At 37.8% G+C, this 25,495-nt stretch overlaps 1 protein-coding gene across 2 annotated transcripts in view; it reads left to right on the top strand.

Moving 5' to 3' along the window:
• GDA (guanine deaminase) overlaps positions 1–25,495 on the top strand; it is a 171,257-nt gene that overhangs the window by 6,357 nt on the left and 139,405 nt on the right. The window lies entirely within an intron of this gene.

The raw sequence follows: 25,495 nt of genomic DNA, 5'->3' as shown, positions 1-25,495 counted from the left end.
TCAGTTTGTACTCTATATTTAAGAGTCTATTTTCTTGGGGCACTTGGGTGGTTCAGTCGTTTGAGCATCCGACTTGGGCTCGGGTCATGATCTCCTGGTTTGTGAGTTCAAACCCCATTGGGCTCACTGCTTTCAGTGCAGAGCCCGCTTCGGGTACTCTGTCTCTCTCTCAAAAATTAAATAAACATAAAAAAATAAATAAAAATTCTTGAACCTTGTCTTTAAAAAAGAAGAGTCTATTTTCTTGGTCTGCCTCTCCTTTTTTCCCGTTTGTTCATTTGTTTTGTTTCTTAAATTCTACATATGAGTGAAATCCTGTGGTATTTTATTTTTTTAAATAATCTCTATACCCAACATGGGGCTCAAAATTACAATCTGGAGATCAAGAGTCCTACACTCTACCGAATGAGCCAGCCAGATGCGATATATATTTTTAAAGATTCTATGGGGTGCGTGGGTTATTTCAGGATCTGACTCTTGGTTTTGGCTGAGGTCAAGATCTCAGGGTTGTGGTATTGAGCCCCATGTTGGGCTCTATGCTGAGTGTGGAGCCTGCTTAAGATCCTCTCTTTCCCTCTGCCTCTCCTCCACTTGCAGTCTCTCTCCCTCTAAAAAACAAAACAAAACAAAGCAAAACCAAAACCAAAACAAAAAAAGGTTCTGTAATGTTTAACCATATGGATTTACTATAATTTATTTAATAATTTTCACAGATTGGGTATTTCTCATATTTTTGTTCATGTTTGAATATCTCTCTAGGATAAATTTATAGAAATGGAATTACTAGGACCAAGACATAAACCTTATTTAAAGCTTTTGACACACATTAGCAAATTTTTTTAAAAAAAATACCAATTTAGACCAATGTGTGGCATATTCATTTTCAAATCCCCAGTGCTTAGCTAGCATTTGCCTACACTATAATAAGCTCTCAGTGGATGCTGCTTATTTTTTTCTATTCCTCCTGGACATTTTCCTTTTGCTTACGTATCTTTATTACGAGCTCATCTTTGGCTCTGGTGGCTCATTGTCAGGCAATTATTTCCTTGAATCAAGATGACATTATCTGATTAGTCAGTCCTCAAAGCTATGTTTATATAGGTATAACCTCTTAGGTAGTAATCATGAGAATATTTTCCTTGATATACAGTATCTATACCTTCTTTCCTTTAATGAGAATTTGTTCTTCATATTCTTTCTAATTGATATCTATAGGAAATAGGTTTTGGTGAAAGAAAAGAGTTCAGTATGGATTGTGGGGTCCTGAAAGTGGCCCCTGGGTGTCTTGGAGCTCAGGGATGGAAATTTCTATCTGAGATGCTCAAGGAAAGGTGACTGGATATAAAATAATGATACTCAAGTAAATCGCAGTAGATAACTATATGATTGCATTGAGCATATGAAGTTCAAGAAGGGGCAACACAAATGTATAGCAACTGAAGATAAAATAGTGGTTAACTCTGGGAAGGCAGGCTGAACTGAGAAGGAGCATGAGAACACTTCTTTGGGTGAAATGAAAATGTTCTATATTCAATCGGAATGGTGGACATATGTTTACACAAATGTAAAATGTTATCGAGCTGTACATCTTGCATTTGTGCATTTTAATGAAAAATACCTTCGGGGGTTTATGTGTTTTCACTTCCCTTCTTATAGGGACAAGTCAGTGGGAAAGTTTGCAAGTACCCCCATGTGAATTAGGAATTGACTAAATTGTAAATTAGCGGAGTGATGTTATTTATTCAAAAGGTATTTATTCATGTCTACTATATTCCAGATGTGTTGGTTTCCATTAATAAGATCATTCTGGTAGAAGAGTGAAAGTTAGGTTGGCAAAAGTGATACTGGAAGCAGGGAGAAAGTTAGGAAGATGTTACACTAGTTCAGTTAAGAGACGATAAAACCCGGAACTGGAGAAGAAGCAGAAGGGATGGGAAAGAGGAAATGAATGAGAGACATGCTAAGGGCTGTGTGTACAATCTCTTAACCTACTGGTCTGTGTGTGAGGGAGCAGCTTAGTTCTAACCTTTCTACTTTAGCACGTCACTCAACACTGTGTTACACAATGATCTCTTTATATTCTTCCTCACCACGTTGCGAGCCCTTGAGCAAAGAAATGCCGTCTTGGTATCTCCAGCTTGTGGCAGGATGCCTGGCACATAGCAGGTGCTTGGTAAATGTGTGCCAATTAATGGAATATCTTTTTATTTTTCAATTTGTTTATTATTGAAGTGTAGTGGACATGCAATGTTATATTAGTTTCAGGCATATAACATAGTGATTTGGCAGTTCTATATATTACTCAGTCCTCACCACAATAAGTGTAGTTGCCATTTGTCACATACACAGTTATTATAGTATTAGTGACACTGTACTTTACATCTCTGTGATCCATTTATTTTCTAAGTGGAAGTTTGTACCTCTTAATCTCCTTCACCTACCCATTCCCCCACCTACCTCCTCTCTGGCAACGACTAGTTTGTCCTGTATATTTAAGTGTTTGGTTTTCTTTTGTTTGTTTGTTCAGTTGTTTTACTTTTTTAGATTCCACATACAAGTGAAATCATATGGTATTTGTTTTTGCTGGTCTGACTTATTTCACTTAGCATAATGCCTTCTAGGTTCATCCATATTGTCACAAATGGCAATGTCTCATTCTTTTTTTTAGGGCTGGGTAATATTCCTTTGTGTATGTGTGTGTGTGTACACACACACACACACACACCACATTTTCTTTACCCATTTATCTATCAGTGGACATTTGGGTTACTTTTACATCTTGTCTATCATAAATAATCCTTCAAGAAACATAGGGGTACTGTGGCCCTTGGTGGCTCAGTCAGTTGAGTGTCTGATTTGTGATTTCAGCTCAGGTCATGATCTCATCATTTGTAAGATCAAGCCCCACATTGGGCTCTGTGCTGACAGCACGGAGCCTGCTTGGGATTGTCTCTCCCCCACTCTCTCTGCCCCTCCACCACTCTCTCTCAAAATAAATAAACATTAAAAAAATAAACATAGGGGTGCATATATCTTTTTCAGATTAATGTATTCATTTTCTTTGGGTAAATGCCCAACAGTAGAATTACTGGATCATATGGTATTTCTGTTTTTAATTTTGTGAGGTACCTCCATACTGTTTTCCTTAGTGGTTGTACCAATTTATAGTCCCACTACCAATGCACAGGAGTTCTATTTTCTACATATGCTCACCAACACTTGTTATTTCTTGTATTTTTGGTACTAGCCATTCTGACTGGTATGAGACAATATCTCATTGTGGTTTTGATTTGCATTTCCCCGACAATTAGTGATGCTGAGAATCTTTCCATGTGTCTGTTGGCCATCTGGATGTCTTCTTTGGAAAAATGTCTATACTCATCCTCTGCCCATGCTTGAAGTGGATTGTTTGGTCTTTTGGGGTTCAGTTGTATAAGTTCTTTATATATTTTGGAGATTAACCTTGTCTCAGGCATATACTTTGCAAAAATCTTCTCCCATTCAGTGTGTTTCTTTTTGTTTTGTTGATGGTTTTCTTTGCTAGGTAAAACCTTTTCGTTTGGGAAATGAGATATCTTTGGCAGCAGGAAGATCAGGGGAAAGAATGCAGGAGTAGTATAAGGTCAAAAGGCTGTGAGAGGGGTAAGTGGCAAAGATAAGCAATGAGATTGGATATTCTTGGGCTGGTATGGGCTGAAGTTCCATGTGGTGTTTAAGGTCTAAGGGCACGAGCAAACCCTAGTTTTTTCTAAGGGTTGTTTTGCTATCTTTTTAGATAGTTCTCCCCTGATACTTAGAAGGAAGAATTTGCTGGCCTCTAGGATGTCACCTTCTGAATGAAATCCTAGAATTTAAGCTAGCTAGGAGTCCAGGGTCTTTAAAGTTGGATAGGCTGAAACACCGCGGAGAGCTCTCTCTAAGCAAATCAAGACAGGATTGTCTGCCTCCCTGGATGGTCACCTCTGTGATAATACAAAGACTTCTCACGATCTTAAGTAATTCACTTCATCCTGGGCCTCAATTTTCTCCACTCTGTTATGAAGGGGCTTGATTATAATATTCTGTAGTTTTCTCAGCTCATAAACTTGGTAGCTTTATTTCAGTCCTCCAGTTGTTTGTGAGCAGAAGGAGGAACTCTAAGCCTGCAGCTTAGACAAAACATCCTTAGTAGCAGCAAATGATATTTTATACTCTACAAACCTTGATTTCTTACCTACAGTAAGAGGAGTGTGTGTGACATAAATGGGCTGGTGCCTGTCCTGTGGACACAGGATCACTAGTGAGTCACATTTTGGATGCTTCCCTCTGTTTTCTGGTATATACTGTGATGAGGAAAAATGTGAAAGGGCACCATTTTAACTTTATGCTGAGGAGGATAAGAGCAGGACTCAAAAGTGCTCTAATACTTATGGTAAGAAGAGTGATTTAATTGTGGAGCCCATGTAATCCCATTCTCTGCTGAGGACTAATGCTGAATTATATTGCAATGGAGCTGGAAAACACTGCCAGCCACCTGCAGCATCCAGAGCTGGAATATTCTTTCCTCTTTCTTGTTTTGGTTTAAAAGTCAACTACTCTTGGGGCGCCTGGGTGGCTCAATGAGTTAAACATCTGACTTTAGCTCAGGTCATGATCTCATGGCTTGTGAGGTTGAGCCCCACATCAGGCTCTGTGCTGACAGCTCAGAGCCTGGAGCCTGCTTTGGATTCTGCGTCTCTCTCTCGCTCTGCCCCTCCCCTGCTCATGCTCTCTCTCTCTCTCTCTCTCTCAAGAATAAATAAACATTAAAAGAATTTTTAAAAAATCTACTGTACTTTTATAAGTGACTTTGACTTATTTAGCTTAGACAGAAGTCGCTAATTTATCATTTCTCCACCCTTAGTCCTATAAATGATGTTTTGAATAAAAAGTGTTGCATGGTCAGATAAGTTTGGAAAAAAATGTATATGATGCTGTATTATAGAAAACTTAAATATACTTTGCACTGTCAGAACTTCTGAGAATTACTGAGTTGTTTTAACCTGATCTTGCCTGAATTTATTTGGCTAGTCAGCTATTTTTTCTTTCAGTGTTTCTTAACATCTTTGACAGGAGGTTGGGATCTGAAGAGTGTCTCACTAGTAACCATAATCACCATAAAGACAATAATTGCTTGCAAATCTTTCTCACCCCACATTCCACAAAGCATGGGACCATAATTAACCTTTAAAAAGCCTTCTGATATTAGGGATAGGAAACATTTTTATTCTCATTTGGGGAGATTCAGGGTCAGAGAGGTTATAAGAGTTCCTTAACATGACACAATGAATAGATGGAGATCTGGGACAAAAAACACCCAAGTGTCCTCATTATTCATGAGGCTGCTAGTCTGAACTTCTTTTAAGGGTTACAGCGATGTCACAGTAGAATGTGAATATTATAGTTTATTGTAGTTAATAACTAGAGTCGATAGCAGTTCAAGATCCTAACCAAACTTTAGATATTGCCATCTATTCATTTGTTCAGTAATTATTTATTGGTCTCCTACTCTGTATCTGGTGCTATACAGTTACAGCAAAAGACAAGGTAAACAGCAGCTTGCCCCCATATTCTACTGAGAGAGAAAGAAAACCAGAAAGTAAATATATACACATATAAAAATAAATAAAATGACATCAAAAGATAAGAAAATAAATAAGTGTGACAGAAAGTGATGGTGGATAGTGAATCTCTATTAGAATTCCAGCAGGTTTTATGGGTTGAATTGTGCCCCTCCAAAGTTCATATGAAGTCCTAACCCCTATACATCAGAATGGAAATAGGGTCATCGCAGATGTAGTTTACGACAATGAGGTCATTGGAGTAATCCCTAGTCCAAGAAGACTGGTGTCTTTATAAAAAGGAGAAAGTTGTACACAGAGACACATACACAGGGAGAACATCATGTAAAGATGAGGGCAGAGATTGGGATGATGCACTCACAAGCCAAGGAATGTCAAAGATTGCCAGCAATCCACCAATCCCTAGGGGACAGGCATCGAACAGATAGATTCTTCCTCACAGCCCTGTTGACAACTCGAACTTGGGTATCCAGCCTCCAGAACTGTGAGACAATAAGTTTCTATTGTTCAGGCCACCCAGTTTGTGGTACTTTGTTGTGGCAGCCCTAGGAAACCGATATAACAGGAAACAGATGGCATGCTGGAGGAAAAAGAATGTAATGAAGGGAAACTAACAGTGGATGCTGAAGCATTCCAGGCCACCAAATAGGAAGAAACTGTTACACCTGGGCCTGGAGGGATGAGGGAAAGGAGCCATTAGTGGAGCCCTATGGGAGGCTATGCCTATAAAAGTCGCGAACTGTTAGAAACTTTGGTACAGGAACATGGCCGCCACCAACCAGCAACCTAGTGTCAGGGGAGCCAGGGAAATAAATACCCAGATCTTTCTTTCCTCCTGTCCTTCTATTTTCTGTCATGGCTTCCCATTGGCAAAACCCAATGGAAAGAGAGATCAAGGAGGCCTGATTGATTTATCCCACGAAGGTCAGCTTTCTAGTGAACAGAGTAGGTATAGGTAGATGGTGGATCCAGAGGAACAAATAGAAAATAGTTAGCAGTGGTTAGAGATGATCTTTTTGAGGGGATAACATTTGAGCTGAAACTTCAGTGAAGCAGATATCATAGGGAAGTGTGCTCCTGCAGAGGAAACAGCAAGAATAAAAGACTTGAGGTGGGCATGGACTAGTATATTTGAGAAACAGGAAGACAGCCAGAGGGTCCATAGTGTGAGGAGCTCAGGGGAGCACGTACATGATCAGCTCAGAGAGGTGGACAGTCATTGGAGCATTTAAAGCCTTGTGAAATGAGGGTACGACTTTTATTGTAAGTGTAATGGAAAGCAAATGGAGAATTTTAAGTTATTGAGATGTGATGTGAGGATCACTTTAGCTGCTCTGTGGTGCCTCATTGTAGGAGGGTTAGTATAGAAGCAGGTCCCTGCTTAGGAGGCAGTAGAGGTGGCCAGATGAGCTACACGAAGGTGGTAAAAAAGGAGGTGGAGAGAAGTGGACAGATTGAGGGACTGTGTTTAAAATAGGGAAGATGGGACTTGTTCTTGTATTGCATGTGGGAAGAAAGGAAAAATGAGGAATCAAGGTTGATGTCTAGGTTCTTTGGCTTGAGGGATTCAATGGTTATCATGATATTTACTGAGATGGGGAAATGAGGGGAAGAGAAAATTTGAGAGGAAGACCTTGAATCCTGATTGGGATACATTAGGTTTTAAATATTCTGTAAACTTCCAAGTAAAGATGTCAAGTAGCAGCTGGCTGTGAGTCTTAATCTCAGGAGAGAAGTCAGGGCTGGAAATATAAATTTGATGTGTTATTTGAAGCATGTATACGAGATTGGATAGAATTGCCTACTGCAAGATTATACATAGAGAAGAGATGTCTTTTTCTGGCAATACGAAAAGCTAGAGATTTTGAAACTCATGTCTGCTACGTGACATCTAAAAATATTCAACAACAACAATTAAAAAAAAGAAAACCCTTTTGAGATAATCTGATGAGCCCTTTAAGAAACTAATGGAAATCCTCTGAGGTTAGAAATAAAGAAGTATAGGAAAACCTGGAGGTAAATGACATCGACAGAATATTTGTGTTCCCTGCTCCCAAATTCATATGTTGAAGCCCTAACCCCACCCCTCACCCCCAGTGTGACTGTATTTAGAGATGGGACCTTTAAGGAACTAACTAAAGTAAAATGAGGCTATGAGAGTGGCACCCTGATCTGATAGGATTAGTGTCTTTATAAGAAGACACCAGACCTCATACTTCCCCCTAGTTCCCCCAGCATGCAATTGTTGAAGGAAGGTCCACATGAAGACAAGACACAGGGAGAAGGCGGCCATCTATAATCCAGGCAGAGGATTTTCACCACAAACCAAATTTACTAAAATATTGATCTTGAACTTCCAGCCTTCAGAGCTGTGAGAAAATAAATTGTTTAAGCGCCTGATCTGTGATATTTTGTCCTGGCAGCCTGAGCAGACTAAGACAGTAAGTGAACCCTGAATCCTTTGCATATATTAAAGCCACTGGATGTGGGTGACTTACAGCTTTGGAGCATTAGGGATATTGGAGGCAAATTCTTGGGTCAGTGCAGGACATAGATTTACCACCTTACATAGTAACCACCTTATACAAATCCGGGACATAGGAAAAGCTGTGTCCTTGGGTAAAGGGTGAATTAGAAAAAGAAGACTCACCTCTCAGAAGCAGACTGCAATGTTGGCTGTGGTATTATTAGGAGGAGGTAAAAGAAAAGAAATGCCTCCTCTTAAGAATCCCTTTCATAGATTTGGCTGAATTTATATTATCTCTGTGGTCTTAAGAGCTACAGGTTAAGGATTGAAGTTTCTTTTTTTTTTAATTTTAAAGATTTTATTTTTAAGTAATCTCCATACCCAATGTAGGGGTCAAACTCACAATCCCAAGATCAAGAGTCACACATCTCCAACAATTGAGCCAGCCAGGTGCCTGTGGGAATTAGAGTTTAAAGTAGGCTCTAGTGTCCTCAGGTAGAGTAAAACCAGCACAAATCCTCCTTGGAGGACTCTTCCTTCATCTTGGGCCTCAAAGAATCCCACCAAGTTAAAGCAAGCTTAAAACATATAAGGAAATAAGTTACTTTGAACAAGTGTTAGCAGAAACAATACGCAGAACTACAATTGCAAGATATTTAAATTTGGAATTATTAGATACAGGATACAAAAGAGTTTTTTTAGTGCTTACCAAAATAAAAGAAAGAAACAAAACCCAACAAAAGAAATAAAAGAGTACCAAATCGAGCAAATAGATGGGGGAGAAAAAAGCAAATTCAATTTACAAGAATACAACATTTAATAGTTTATCAACAAATGTTTGTTGAGCACCTGTTATGAAACAGGCACTCCTCTAGTGTTTGGGTTTACTGCAGTGAACGAAATAAGCAAAAGTATTTGACCTTATAGAGCTCAGTGTCTAGATGGGGCAATAACTAAAATTTAAATATAGTGTAAGGGTTGGAGGGCAGGCAAGCCTAAGTAAGAATTGGTGAAGTAGAAAAGAAACCTAAAGAAGCAACACAGAAATCAACAAAGAAATAAAACCACCACCACAAAATAAAGAACAGAATTCTGCATAGAAATACAAAGACATGAAAAAAATGTGACAGTTTAAGTGATAGCAAGGGTGTAAAAGATGAAGTTACAAAAGGAGATATAAGAAAGTAGGAAGAGCAACTTGCAAAAGTTAATGGTTGATAACTTCATGAGAGTCATGGTTTTTCAGATTCCTATTATAGAAGTAAGATGTTAAAAGTAGCCCGAGAGAAACGACACTTCATAAACAAAGCCTGGCAATGACACTGACACTTGACTTCTGAAGAGTAGAACCCAGAAGATGCGGAGGAGTGTCTTCAGTGTGCTGAGATAAAATAACCAGCAACCTGGAACGTGTATGCAGAAAAGCTGTACTTGAAGAATGAAGATTAATTAAAGAAGTTTCAATACAAGAAAAAAATGGAGTCTACTTCCCCCCAAAACCCAAATATGCCCAAATAAATTTCTCACAGGTATACTTCAAGGAAAAGGAAAATGATCCCCAAAATGGTTTGAGACACAAGACAAAATAGTGAGTAAAGATTATGGTAAACTCTCTAGGACTATATAAACAAATACTGATACTCTAAAATGCTAATAATGCTTAAGTTATGGCATTAACATTAAGATAGAGCTAAAATGTAGGGTCATAATTGCATATGAAAGAGAAAGGTAATTACATCTAAAACATTTCAAAATCTTTATATTGTATGTGAGGCAAGTAAAGACTAACTTTATATTTTGTTAAGCTGAGTGTCCGTTTAGTGACTAAGAGAATAGAAATTAGGTGTATATCTTCCAAACCAATTAAGGGATAAAATGGAAGGAGAAAAAATATCTACAGTCAGTGTAAATGTAAGGAGAAAGGGGGAAGGAGAGAGAGCGAGAGAGGGAGGAAGAGAGAGAGAGGTGGAGGAAGGGAGAAACAAGGGGCAGGAAAAAACAAAAGCTTGAAATATGATGGAAAAATAAACCCAAATATATCAGTAATCACAATAAATTTAAATGGACTTAATTCTACAGTTAAAGATCATAGATTCTCAGAATAGCTTTTAAAAAACACATGCATATATTGTTTATAAGATATATACTTACAAGGACAAAATGAAGTTAGGAAAAAGAGAATGGAAAAAGATATCCAAAGTAGACCTAACCAAAAGAAATCTGGTTCATCTATATGTATGACTAAGTAGAATTTAAAGAAAGAAATATAATACTAGAGATAAAAAGGATTATATATAATGATACAGAACTGAATTTTTCAGACAAATAGTGCTAAATTTGTATATTTCTAATCACTTAGCTTCCAAATATATAAAGCATATAGATAATAGATACGTGATAGATAAACTGATCAAACTAAAGCAGCAATAGACAAATATACTATTGTAGGACATTTTAATACCTATGTCTCAGTATTTGACAGATTAAAAAGAAATCACTCTAGGTAAAGAAAATTTGAGGAACACACAATCTTGATCTAAAGAACAAAGAGCTCTGTACTTAATAATTGGAGAATATACCTCTTTTCAAGAATACCCAGATCATTTAAAAAAATTTTTTTAATGTTTATTTTTTGAGACAGACAGAGAGAGAGAGAGAGAGAGAGAGAGAGAGAGAATCTGAAACAGTCTCCAGGCTCTGAGCTGTCAGCACAGAGCCTGACATGGGACTCGAACCCACAAACCGTGAAATCATGACCTGAGCCAAAGTCCGATGCTTAACCGAATGAGCCACCCAGGTGCCCCCAGATTGTTTTTAAAGTGGACTACTTTTTAGGCCTGAAGTAAATCTTGACACACTTCAGAGAATCAGTATCATATAGAATTTTTTTTTTTACCAATGCGTTTAAGGAAAAAGTCAGAAACAAACAGCTAACTTAAAAACATGTATTAGAACATTAAGAATTAGACTTCTAAATTGATATATCAAGTATCAGAAATTAAAGCTGACTGGTAATGAGAATGCTACATAACTACAGATTTACCTTTAAAGCTTTTACTCGGAGGAAATGTATAGCCTCAGCTGTTTATTTTAGAAAAGGGTAAAGACTGGAAATGAGATAAGCATTCAACTTTAGAAATGGGGAAGAGAGGGGTGCCTGGGTGGCTCGGTCAGTTAAGTGTCCGACTCTTGGTTTCTGCTCAGGTCATGATCTTGCAGTTCATGAGTTTGGGCTCTGTGCTGACAGTGTGGAGCCTGCTTGGGATCTCTCTCTCACTCTCTCTCTGCCCCTCCCTCACTTGCTCTCTCTATCTCTCTCAAAATGAATGAACTTAAAAAGAAAAAGAAAGAAAGGAAGAAGAGAAAAACAGAATAAATCCAAAGGAAGTGGAAGGAAGAAACTGTAAAGATGGGAACAGAAGTTAAATGAAATAGAAAAGAAAGATACAATGATCCTTTCTTCAAAAATACTAATACAATAGGGGCGCCCAGGTGGCTCAGTCGGTTGGGCGTCCAACCTCAGCTTAGGTTATGATTTCATGGTTCACCGTTCAAGCCCCACATCAGGCTCTGTGCTGACAGCTCAGAGCCTGGAGCCTGCTTTGTGGATTCTGTCTCCCTCTCTCTCTGCTCCTGCCCAGCTTATACTCTGTCTTTCTCTCTCTCTCTCTCAAAAATAAATAAAACATTAAAAAATTTTAAAAAATTAAAATACTAATACAATTGACACATGTATAATAAAATTATTTAAGCAAAAACAAAATGCAAAAAACAGTGATTTGAATACTGTGGATTTCTTATCAAAAAACCATAAATGGCCAGAAGACAGTAGAACAACGTAAAGTATTAAGAGAAAAGAATTGTCAACCCTGAATTCTGCGTCCAGAAAACGGAAATATCCTTCAGGAACACAAGGAAAATGATGACGTTCTCAGGTGAAGGAAAAGTAAGAAAACTGTCAACCATCAGAGCTATTCTAGAAGAAATGCTGACATTCTAAGCTCTTCATGGAAATTATATCTGGGAGAACCTTGGTGCTTCGTGAACAAAGGAAGACTAACAGAAATGGTAAATAGGATAGACTGTTTTTTCCTTTCTTATGCCATTTAAAATACATGTGACAGTTGAAAGCAGAAAGGATAATATTACTGGTGGGGTTTTCAGTGTAGTACAAATGATGACTATAAAATCAAAAAGGAAGCGTGAGGGAACCAAATGTGGTTGTAAGGCTTTTATGTTTTATTTGAGGTGGCAAAATATTAGCTCTAAGCAGATTGAGAGAGAAGGTTTGTGTATTATAATCACTATAGTAACTACTACAACAATTGCCCCAAGAGATATATCCTCTTGGCAATAAATAGAATAAGTAAACAGAAAATCAGCAAGGACATAGAAGACCTCGAATTCTTTCAAGTGCATATGGAATATTCACTAAGACAGACCACATAATGATTCATAAAATGCATCTTAAAATTTTGAAAGAGTACAATTCAGACAAAGTAGGTTCTCTGACCATAATGAGAGTAAATAAACCCATGTGTGTGGTCTATAGATTTCTGGTAAAGGCTGAGAAAGGATAGTTGTTTTCAACAAATGGCAATGAAATAATTATGTATCCATGCCAAAAATAATTTGCCTGAACCCAACCTTCATACTTTGTACAAAAATTAACTGAAAATACATCCTTCATACTTTATACAAAACCTGAACCCAACCTTCATACTTTATACAAAAATTAACTGAAAATTTGTCATACAGCTAAATATAAAACATAAAACTATACATCTTCCAGAAAAAAAACAGGAGAAAATTTTTGTGATTGTAAATTAAGAGTTCTTAGACACCAAAAACATGATTCACAAAAGAAAAAAAAAATAACCCCAAACACTGATAAATTGAACTTCATCAAAACTAAAAACCTTTAAGGGTGCCTGGGTGGCTCAGTCGGTTGAGTGGCTTCGGCTCAGGTCATGATCTCACGGTTTGTGATTTCGAGCCCCACGTTGGGCTCTGTGCTGACAGCTCAGAGCCTGGAGCCTGTTTCGGATTCTGTGTCTCCCTCTCTCTCTGCTTCTTCCCCGCTCATGCTCTCTCTGTCTCTCTCTCTCTCAAAAATAAATAAACATTAAAAACAAAACAACCTAGAAACCTTTGTTCTCCAATGGATGTTTACAAGAATAAAATGAAAAATCACAGACAAGGAGAAAATATTTGTAAGTCGTATGTCTGAAAAAAGGACTTGTATTCAGAAAATATAAAGAACCCTCAAAATTCAATGATAACAAACAACAGCCCGATGTAAAAAAAAAGTAGGCGAAGGATTCGAACAGACATTTCCCCGCAGAAAATATACAGACGGCAGATAAACCATGAAAAGGTGTTCAGCATCATTAGTCATTGGGAAAATGCAAACTGTAGTCATAATTGGATGTCAGTACACACTGTTAAAATGGATAAAATAAGGTGAAAAGAAACCTGATAATACCAAGTAATGACAAGGATACAGAACCCCTGGAATTCTCTCATTCATTGCTGTGGGAATGCAAAGTGGCAGTGTGTTGGGAAAATGGTTTGACAGTTTCTTATAAAGGTAAACATACACTTGCCATATGACACAGCCATCTCACTCCTACGTATTTACCCAAGAGAGATGAAAATGTATGTTTACACAAAAATCTGCACATGAATGTTTATAGCAACTTTATGCTTAATTGCCTCACACTGGAAACAATCCAGATGTCCTTCAACTGGGGAATGGAATTAACAAACTGCAGTACCTCCATACAATAGAATCCTACTCAACAATAAAGAGGAATGTACTCTTGATGCACAAACAGCATGAATGGATTTCAGTTGCATAATGCTGAATGATAGAAATCATATCCATAATGATACCTATGCTTTGGTACCATGTACATGACCTTCTGGAAAAGGCAAAACTGGGTGGTTGGCAGGCTGAGGGGGAGGGGAAGGACCGACTACAAAAAAATAGCACGAGGAAAATTTCCTCCCCTAGATGATGGTTGCAGTGGTGCCCACTTTATTCATAAAATGGTATATATGTGTGTTTTCTTAAAAAATATTCACTTTATTGAAACTTGAAAAAAAAAAACCTGTTCACTTACTTTCAAGAACCAATCTCTTGGCAGCCACCAATCTCTTCTCTGTGTTGATAAGCTTGGTTATTTATTGATTTGTTTATTTTTAGATTCCACATATGAGAGTGATCATATGGTATTTGTCTTCCTCTAACTTATTTTACTTATTAGCATAATGCTCTCGAGGTACATCCATGTTGTTGCAAATGGCAAGATTTCATTCTTTTTGATAAATATTATTTCTTTAACTATGCATCTTTCGATGAGCACATAGATGTTTCCATATCTTGGCTGTTGTAAATAATGCCGTAATGATCAGGGTGGTGTGTATATCTTTTCTGGTTAGTATTTTCATTTTCTTCGGATAAATACCCAGCCGTGGAATTACTGGGTCATATGGTAGTTCTATTTTTAATATTTTTGAGAAATTTACATCGTGTTTCCCATAGTGGCTGCACAATTTACATTCTCACCAACAGTACACAAGGGTTCCTTTTTTTAAAATTTTTTTTGTTTAATTTTTTAAATGTTTATTCAGTTTTGAGAGATGGAGAGCAAGCAGGGGTGGAACAGAGGGAGAGGGAGACACAGAATCTGAAGCAGGCTCCAGGCTCTGAACTGTCAGCACAGAGCTGGATGTGGGGCTCGAACTCGAACTCACCAACTGCGAGATCATGACCTGAGCTGAAGTCAGACACCTAACTGACTGAGCCACCCAGGTGCCCCATGGGGTTCCTTTTTTTCCACATCCTTGCCAACACTTATTTCTTGTCTTTTTGATTCTAGCCATTCTGACAGGGGCAAAGTGATATCTTATCGTGGTTTTGATTTGCATTTTCCTGGTGATTGGTGATGCACTGCATCTTTTCTTATACCTGTCAGCCATGCAAATGTCTCCTTTGGACAAATGTCTATTCAGATCCTCTGCCCATTTTTTAAAAATTGTATTGTTGGTGTTTTACTATTGAGTTGTATGAGTTGTATGAGTTCTTTATATGTTTTGGCTATTAACTCTAACAGATAAATCATTTGCAAATATTTTATCTATTCAGTAGGTTGTCTTTTTATTTTGTTGGTTGTTTCCTTTGCTGAGCCAAAGCTTTTTAGTTTGATTTAGTCCCACTTGTTTATTTTGGGGGTGGTTGCTTTTGCTTTTAGTGTCAGATTTTAAAAATCATCCAAAAAACAAATAAATAAAAATTTTAAAAATAAAAAATATCACTCATCAAGACCTATGTTAAGGAAGTTTACCATCTAGGTTTTTTTTTCCCCTAGGAGTTTTATGGTTTCAAGCCTTACATTCAAGTCTTTAGCTCAATTTGAATTAATTTTTGTATGTAGTATAAGATAGTGGTCCAGTTTCATTTGTGTGTGTGTGTGTGTGTGTGTGTGTGTGTGTGTGACTATCTAATTTTGAAGAGACTGTTCTTTCTCCATTGTATATTCTTGGCTCCTTCGTTGTAAATTAATGGGCCATATATGCATGGGTTTATTTCTGGGCTCTCTATTCTGTTCCATTGATCTATGTGTCTGTTTTTATGCCAGTACCATACTGTTTTTAAATGACATTTAAATGACATTCTGGAAAAGGCAAAGCTGCAGTGATTGCCAGGTTGTGGGGGGACTAAAGACACAAAAAGATACAACGAGGAATTTTTGTGGTGATCAAACTGTTCTGTATCTTATTTGTGGTAGTGGTTATAAGACTATGCATTTGTGAATTTCAGTGACTATAAATTTTTAAAATAAATTTTACCTTTTTAAAGTTTATTTATTTTGAGTGAGTGAGAGAGAGATAGAGGGTGCAAGCAGGGAAGGGGCAGAGAGAGAGAGAAGGAGAGAGAGAATCCCAAGCAGTCTTTATGCTATCAGCCTGAAGGCCAATGAGGGGCTTGAACCCACAAACCATGAGATCATGACCTGAGCCAAAAACAAGAGCCAGGCACTCAACTGGCTGAGCCATCCAGGCACCCCTCAGTGACTATACATTTAAAAGTAAGTTAAAAATATTAGTAGAAAAAAAATCCATGGGTGCTGGCCGGGAGAGATGCTGAGAGTTAAAAGAAATAATAGGGAAGGGGTGTGTGTGTGGGGGGGGGGATTCTAATTTATTATTCAAATGGAAGGATCTGGGAAGACTCAGGAAGTGACTCTAAGCTGAGCTATGAGGGATGTGAGGAGTCGGCCAGCAGAGAGGTGGGGGAAAAGAGGATTTTAGGTAGAGAAATAGTTTATACAACTACTTGACAGGCCAGGAAGCACTTTGATTCTCAAATGCTAAGAGAGAGCTAGTGTGTTTGCTACCCGAGGGCAAGGGTGATAAGAGGTGAGACTTCCCGGGAGGGACCAAACCCTATAGTACCTTATGGGCCACTTAAGGACTTAGGCTTCTTTCCAAGAACACTGAGTTCTTTACTAGCACTTAGGAATAGCATGATTAGATTTATAATTGTGCTTTAAAATTAAGGCTACAGGGGAGCCTGGGTGGCTCAGTTAGTTAAGCAGCCAACTCCTGATTTCTGCCTAGGTCATGATCTCTCGGTTGGTGAGTTCAAGCCCTGTGTCAGGCTCTGTGCTCACAGTGCAGAACCTGCTTTGGATCCTCTGTCAATTTTTAATAAATTTTGATGGAATGAAGACTTGCTCTGGGTAACTAGTGACTCACACAGTTGACTATCAAGCTGTCAGCTAAGAATCTGGTGACCTTCAACCAAAGTGTTCTTTCTTTCTCTATCTAATCCATTTTTTTTTTCTCTAGAAAGTTTCCCTACCAGGAATAAATGTTTTATTTGACATACAAAGAGCCATATTGTTTTCTTGCTTGCATACAAGATTATAGCAAAATGTTGACACATGTTGATTAAAAAGAAAGATTTTAACAAAGTTTCTGGAAATAAGGTCAACATCCAAAAATGAATTGCCTTTGTATATATCAATAAAACACCAACAAACATAGGTTCTAAGAGATGCCATTTATAATAGCATTAAAAAAATAAGAAATTTGGGGATAAATGCAACAAGATATGCATGATCATTGTGAAGAAATTTTAACTTTGTTAAAAGCACAGGAGTTTCCTATGACTGCTGTAATAAATTCCCACAAACTTGGTGGCGTAAAACAACAGAAATGTATTCTTCCCTGTTCTGTAGGGCAGAGATGCAAAACCAAGATGTCGGCAGGGCCTCACTCCCTCTGAAGTTTCTAAGGGGTAATCCTTCCTTATCTCTTCAAGTTTCTGGCAGTTTCAGGTGTTCCTTGGCTTGTGGCTGTATAACAGCAATTTCTGCCTCCCCCTTCACATGCCCTTCTCTTCTGTGTCTTATGACACTTGCCATTAAATTTAAGGCCCGGGGTGAAAGCATCTTAATTCCATCTGCAAAAAATCCTTTTTCAAATAAGGTCACATTCATAGGTTCCAGGAGTTATGAGCATATCTTTTTGAGGCCATCATTCATCCCACTACAGTAAAGAACCAAATAAATGGAGGGGCATACTGTGTACGAAAGAAGACAAATATTATAATGTCTTATATTATAATATTATAATGCCAAATTGATTCGATGTATACTTATATCCCCAAAGAATTATTTCAGTTGAACCTGACAAATTGGTCCTAAAAGGGACAAATAGTCAAGATACTCTTGACAAGAAGTAGGTAAGGCGGGGGGAGTGCCTTTGTTACTCAGTTGGTTAAGCATCTGGCTCTTGATTTCGGGTCAGGTTATGGTTTCACAGTTTGTGAGACTGAGCCCTGCGTTGGGCTCTTTCCTGACAGTGCAGAGCCTGCTTGGGATTCTCTCTCCCTCTGTATGCACCCCCCCATAAATAAATAAACTTAAAAAAAAAAAGAAGTAGGTAAGGAGATGATGGAGCGCCTGGGTGGCTCAGTTGGTTAAGCATCTGACTCTTAATTTCTCTTGATTTCAGCTCAGTGTGGATCCTGCTTAGGCTTCTCTCTCTCTCTCTCTCTCTCTCTCTCTCTCTCTCTCTCTCAAAAAAAAAATTAATTAATTAAAAAAAAAGTAAGGACATGAGATACCACCAGCTAGATATCAAGATTTATTTGAAAACTCTCCTACATACAACTATGTGGCATTGGTGCAAAGATTTAAAAACTGACCAGTGAAACAGAAACTAGCCTACACATATATCAAAACATGATATATGGAAGAGGTTGCATTGCAGATCAGTGGGGAAAGAATGTCTCTTTAAGAAATGCTCCCAGAGCAATAGGTTATCCACATTGAAAAAACTGAAATCAGATCCCTACCTCACATCATATCCCAAACATCAATTCCAGATGAGTGAAAGGCCTACATGCAAAAGCCAAAACTTTAACACTTTGAAGAAAACATAAAAAAATTATCTTTATGACAGCAGAGCACTAAATGATTTCTTAAGCAAGAAACAAAATATACTACTAATAAAAGATAAGAATGATATATTTGACTATGTTAAAATTAAGAATTTTTGAATGAAAAGGTATTATAAAGAGTAAAAAGACAAGGTGAAAACTTAGAGAAGACATTGGAACACACACAGCAAAAGATTGATGGCTGGAGTATATAAAGAGTTTCTAAAAAAAATAAACGACCAACAAAACATATGTACATATTCTATTATATCCCTATATGTTATTATATCTATATCTATTAAATTCTGTTCTAATATAGAATTGGGCAAAATAGGTGAGCAGGTATTCTGAAAGAGGAACTGAATAATTAACGAGAATATGAAAACATGCTCAATCTCATTATTGATCATGGAAATACAAGTTAAAACACCAATGAGATCCCATGTCACACCTTCTAGCTTAGCAAAAATTAAAAAGTTGTAAAAAGTTGGTCTATTCTGTTGGGCAGAAACTCTCGTTGGTAGTAGTGGAATTTGGTGCCAGCATTGGATCATAATATGCCATTATCCAGTAAATATCAACTTGCACACACCCTGTGACTTAGCAATTCTCTTCCCAGGAGTAGACTTGGGGGTCCAGAGAATGTGTCAGACTGTGGATAGCAGACATGTACAGGAATGTTCACAGAAGCAAGGTTTGTGATGACAAGTAACTAGAAACAAACCACACATGTCATTAGGAACATACACAAATAAAAGATGTAGCTATAGGATCGAATGCTGGAAAACCATAAATATCAATGATTTATAGCTGCTCACATAAGCATGGAGAACTCTCTAAGACTTAACATTAAGGGAAGAAAAAAGTGTGGCTTCAGTTAATGCATTCAAGTTCTTTAAAGTTTACATTTTAGTTTTATAAAGTTTACAAACAAGCTAAAGGACATTTTCCATTTCATAAACTGGGCAATGGGCAGGACCGTGACTTGTCTCAGCTGCCGATCTAAGGGGTCCCCTAATAAAGACAAATCCTATTTTAATGCTATATTTAAAAAAATCAAATTGGCAAACCACAGTCCTCAGGCTAGATGCCTGTTTTTTAAAATATAAGTATATTGGAACCAAGGCTGGGATTACAATGAGCCAACTGAGGCAGTGTTATAAAACTACAGGATCAGATCCTGCTATTTATTTATTTATTTAAGAGACAGAGAGAGAGACAGAGAGGAGAAGGGAGTGGCCGAGGGAGAGAGAGAGAGAGAGTGCGCGCGCATTCTAAGCAGTTTCCATGCTCAGCATGGAGCCCAACTTGGGGCTCAATCCCACAACCCTAGGATCACAACCTGAGTGGAAATCAAGAGTCAGACGCTCAACCAACTGAGTCACCAAGGAGCCCTGGTCAGATCCTGTCTTTATTTAAAATTTTCATGTTTGGTTTGCTATGGATATTTTCACATTAATTTTGATTTTTATCTAAGATTTTTTAAAAAGTTTCTTTATTTATCTATTTTGAGAGATAGAGAGAGTGCAAGTGGGGGAGGTACAGAGAGAGAGAAAATCTCAAGCAGGCTCCATGCTGTAGGTGCAGAGCCCAACATGGGGCTTAAACTCACGGACTGTGAGATCATGCACTGAGTCGATATCAAGAGTCGGATGCTTAACCGCCTGAGCCACCCAGGTGCCCCTTAATTTTGATTTTTAAATATTGTATTAAAATATTATTTATCCTAAGTATTCGTGTTTTTGTTGGTGCCCCTTAAATTTTGCACCCACAGCAAATGCCTCACTTGCCCCACCGTAGTCCTGGTCCTTGTTGGTTTTACTCTTATGCTTCATAACCTGCAAAAATGTTATATGCATTCTTTTGAATTTATCTAGTATTTAAAAATTTTTAAATTAAGTAAAACATGAGACATAAAGAAGAAAAGAGAGCTAGGGAAAGGATTGAGTGGTTTCTTCAAATTTCAGTAATCTGGAAGAGGAGCTGTTGCCAGTTAAAGGGAGCAAGAAGGAGAAGCAAGAAAAGTAGGAGGAAAAACAGACTTGCAATTTCCAGGAGTGGAAATAATTTGGAACTCTATCGGTCAAGGCAACTGCTGCTATAAATAACTAGAAAATCACCTGTTAAATATGCACCTTTAAATCATCTAGACCTTGATTTTGAAAATCTTGCTTAATTATAACCAACTGCAAGAAGAAAATAGAGTGTGCATTCATGCACATGAAACATAAATTATAATGTAAAATCACGAAAAGCTAGCTTTTGAACAATCAAAGGTTGTTAGCATTTTGCGTCTTTGAGATAGCATGCTAGAGTTCATGGGAGAGGCTGCTGTACCTGCCCCCCACCCCGCACCGGCTTACTGCTGGCCGGTGTGTTCTTACTACCCTCAAGTTTCAGCTCAAGTACTGGTTATTCCTAGACAACTTCCTTGAGGTCAGTTTCTCTTCTGTTTTTCACAAATTCAGAAATTCTTCTGTTTTCCATAATTGGCCTCTAGAACAGTGTAGACAACAATATTTTGAGGCATGCTTTGGACAGGAGAAAGGGCCAAATTAGAAGTAAGGAGAATAGATACAGGATCTCAGATGACTTAAGACAGTGGGGTAAGCTGAGATCCTCTGGAGGAAGAACTTGTGTTATTTCTAAGCTTGTTAGAGCAGAAGTGTTTGAGAATATGAACCAATACTTGGAATTTGAAAGTATGAGAGGGAAGCTGGTTATGTATAGTTCTGAGGACTGTATTCAGATGCTGGACAAATCAAGTCCTCCTCCCTGCCTTCCTTCCTTCCTTCCTTCCTTCCTTCCTTCCTTCCTTCCTTCCTTCCTTCTTTCCTTTCTTCCTTCCTTCCTTCCTCCCTTCCTCCTTCCCTCCCTCCCTCCCTGCTTCCCTCCCTCCCTCCCTTCCTTCCTTCCTTCCTTCCTTCCTTCCTTCCTTCCTTCCTTCCTTCCTCTGCCTCTCCCTTTTGCCCTTTCTCCATCCCTCCCTCCCTCCCTCCCTCCCTCCCTCCCCTTATCTTCAACACTTATTAAATATCTGCTATATGCCAAGTGTTGATTTAGACACAGAGGCTTCTGAGATTAAGATGCCAGACATGACAGCTTAGGGGTACTCTCATATTTTGTTGATTCCAATTTGTGCATTATTTTTTTCACATTGCATCATCTATGAAATTGGACTATATCTTATAAGCATGTTCTAGTTTGATAGCATCTTACTTTATTACATCTTTCAGTTTGAAAGTGACTTCGATTTGACAAAATACTGTCAAAGCTCTATCTGTGTCAATTTTACCTGACAGCTAGATGTGGGTATACAGCCCCCAAGCCTTCTTCTTAGAATCCCAAATAGGGTGATAGGGAACAAGCTTCCCGCTCTTCATGATTGCCTCAGTTCATATCCCTCCATCCCTTTAAATGAACAAATTTTGGAGAGGTGAACTTCTGACCATGTCTTTCTCTTTTCTCTTTCTTGTCCTGCATCTTCCAACCTAAACCAAGGAAGAAAAAAATATATGTGGACTTTTTCTTCTTTTATGTCATATTATCCTTAACCAAATATAAGGTCCATTGTTAAACTCTAATGGTATGATGAGTATCTTCTGTAGTCTCTGGGAGGGACTCTATACTCTGACTCATAGGAATTGATTCTTGACGTGTTTAGTGGGAACCACAGGAATTTAGCAAAACTCATTTAACAGCTGTCTTCTGTCCTGAATTTGTAAGTCTCACAAGGGTGAAAGAATGTAAGAAACATGAGCTAAGGTGGGAAGGAGGGAGGATTAAAATGTGCCAGTTTAATGGATATGGTCCCTTTTGAAATGATTTTCTTTCTCTTTCTTTTTTGGTCTTTTTGCTTGCTGAGAACAATATTAACTACTGCAAACTTCAACAGACATACATACAGATTTTGCCTAACTGTGGTCCTGACTGCTTTTTTGAGGAAAAAAAAAGTCTTAATTGTATTAAGAAAATGTCTTAGTCTTAGTTTAGAGTTTTTATCAGAAAATGATGTTGATTTATACACACGCCTTTGATTGATATATCAAATCTATCAAAATTATCATGGGATTTTTTTCTTTGATATATTAATACAATACTATATATTTTCTAAGAGTGAATAATCCTTGCATTACTGAAATAAACATTGCTGTATTGTATTTTATTTTAGTATGCATTCAATTTTCTGGTATTTTATTTTTGCTTTTTTCCATCTATGTTTAGAGAAATAACCTACATGGTGTGTGTGTGTGTGTGTGTGTGTGTGTTTGCTATTTCAGTCAGGTTTGCTATCAACATTATGGGAGTTCTTAATATAAATTGGGAAGCTTTACATGTTTTTTTTTAAGATGCTGTGAAATTTGAAATTCATGCTCTGCCTCTTACAAGATGTATAACTTTGGGCAAGTTGCTTTACTTGTTTTTAAGTTTCTTTTGTAAAAATTAAATACTCTTTTCCCATGTTCAAAGTAATTTTTATAATTTATAATTATTTATTTTATATGTATATTTATACTTTATATCTTCCTCTATGAATTTCAAATATATCACCAAATATACACAAAGGATTTTGAAGTTATAATGTATGTCAAATCTGTGGTAAAGTTTGCATATAAATTTTGCAAATCTGATTGCTAATTTTGTACCTTGTACTTTTAAAAAATATTTTGTTTTTTAGTCTTTGTAGTAGTTTATAGTAGTTGTCTGTCTTTTTATAACCTAGACCCTAGGTTAATTTATCAAATATTTCCAGATTCTCCAGTGTTACTGTTACATTTTTATCTCTTTAAAAAATTTTTTTTAAAGTTTTTTTCATTTTTGAGAGAGAGAGTGGGGGAGGGGCAGAGAGAGGAAGACACAGAATCCGAAACAGGCTCCAGGCTCTGAGCTGTCAGCACAGAGCCCGACGAGAGGCTCAAACTCATCAACCACGAGATCATGACCTGAGCCAAAGTTGGATGCCACCAAGGTGCCCCTACATTTTTATCTCTTAAACTGACAAAGTCAGTTAAATTTAATGTATTAAATGCATATTCGATCTCCTGGATTTATTCTCCACAGCTCTTAGCCTTTCTTTTACCCTTTTTATTTATTTATCATTTTTCTCCAAGTTCTGGGAGGATTGTTTAGGGCCTGGGTTCTAATTCACTGATTTGTCACTTGACGACCAGGTTTTCTATTTTTTCAATGTCAGCTTTTCTCCTGTTTCATTACTGCTTATTCTGTGTCCAATATGCAAAATCCTCTTCAACTAATCAGAGAATTTCCAAAGTTTCATATAAGAACATTCAATCTCATTACTCAGATCATCATTCAGATTGGTGCCTTTTTTTTTGACTTGCACTCTTTTCCTATTTTTCCTTATTTGCTAAATGAGAGAAGGAGGACTGAGTTGATCCAGTGTTGGTTGTTTAAGTTCTTTTAGAGATCATGGGGATTTGAAGTTTCAGATCAAGTGAGCCTGAGCTTACCTGGGACAGTAGCATATTCTTCTGCTGGAAGAGTTGTCTTTATGCAGAGAAAATAGTGGTAGCCTTTTTCTGCTTTTTCTAGCATGGCCATCCACGTTCAGTGCAAGATACTTGGAAGTACCCCAAGATTCCTGCTCTTTGTGGCTCTGGCGTACCGTGCATTCCTTTGAGGTGGGGGCTGACTTATATGTGCCTCTGACAGTCACCACTGACTTATCACTACCTCTAGCCCTTGCCACTGCAATGAAGGTTATGGTCAGATTTTGCAGAGGTGTCTTTTCATTTAATTTCCAGACTTCAAAGTAACCTAGAGTGATAGGCCTCTTCTTCATGGTCTCATCTTTATGATATTTAACAAAGATACCTTCATTTCTTAATTACCAACATCGCTATGTTTCCTGTTTATGATATCTAAAGGCTATTTCAATAGAAAACTTGGATGGAAAAAAGGGGCGTTAAATGTATCCTCAAGTCACCATTTTTAGCTGGAAGCCATCTCTGCCTTTCTGAAATCTGGGACAGCTACCAAATTAACACCTACGTGTACTAGTAATGGCTGGCAGAGTAGGGAATTGGGGGCAGAGATTTATGCTATATATTTATTCCATTTCTCAGTCATCACCTACAAGCAGATGTCTTCCACAAGAACATCAATTCAGTGGCCAAGAGTATCTTGGAAAGAGGAAGCCAAGATATTTTTCATAATGGCTGGCCTTCCGATGTTTTTGATATCTCAAAGTCACCAGATCGATTACATGTCCAATTATGACCTGCTGTTTTTTGCATTCTGTGGTCCCATCTGTTGCTGCTGTGAAGGCCTTTCAGGAACAGAGGTGGCTGCCTTTATAATGTCTCTGTTTCACCCCCTGCAAACCATTTCTTGTTCATGAAATTCACCTTCAGGTGGGTAGAAATTCAAATCATTCCTCCCATATGTAAGTTTTCTTCTTCTAAATTTAGATTGTCAGCATCCCAGCGCACATACATCTTACTGGAATAAGGAATTTTGACAAATGTGCCCAAATTTAATAGTGATATCAAAGCATCCTTTTAAAATTCTAGAAACACATACATAGCTTATCATTTGACATTTAGGTTCTGTTTTTTTGTATTTTTTTTTCTTCGGTTCTGGACAGATTTCCTCTTACCTGCCCCTAACCACAGTATACTACACAGTGCTCAAATTCAGTGAGTCAGGAGCAAAACTTTCAGAAGCTTAGCATTTGGCCAAAGCCTCTAAGCTTCAGCAAGGAGAAGAATGCCAAGACTTCAGTTATTTCTGGGAGGTAATGCACGATAGGATACTTGAGCAGAAAAGCCTGTAAATGGCTGAGGTTTGATACAAAGGCTACCATGGGGACTCAGTACAGGAATACCTCCTTGGTATGACATTTAACGTGGCGTATGCCCAGTCTTCCTCACAGGAAGATTGGCAGGAGCTGTTTGATTGCTAACACTTATGAACGAAATCAGCAGCCTACTAAACTTACAGGCGATTAGACAA

The sequence above is a fragment of the Acinonyx jubatus genome, chromosome D4, assembly GCF_027475565.1.
Source record: "Acinonyx jubatus isolate Ajub_Pintada_27869175 chromosome D4, VMU_Ajub_asm_v1.0, whole genome shotgun sequence".
In the NCBI taxonomy this organism is placed as follows: Eukaryota; Metazoa; Chordata; class Mammalia; order Carnivora; family Felidae; genus Acinonyx; species Acinonyx jubatus.
Note: the sequence above shows the minus strand (reverse complement) of the source record. Positions and strands in the feature narration are given on the sequence as shown.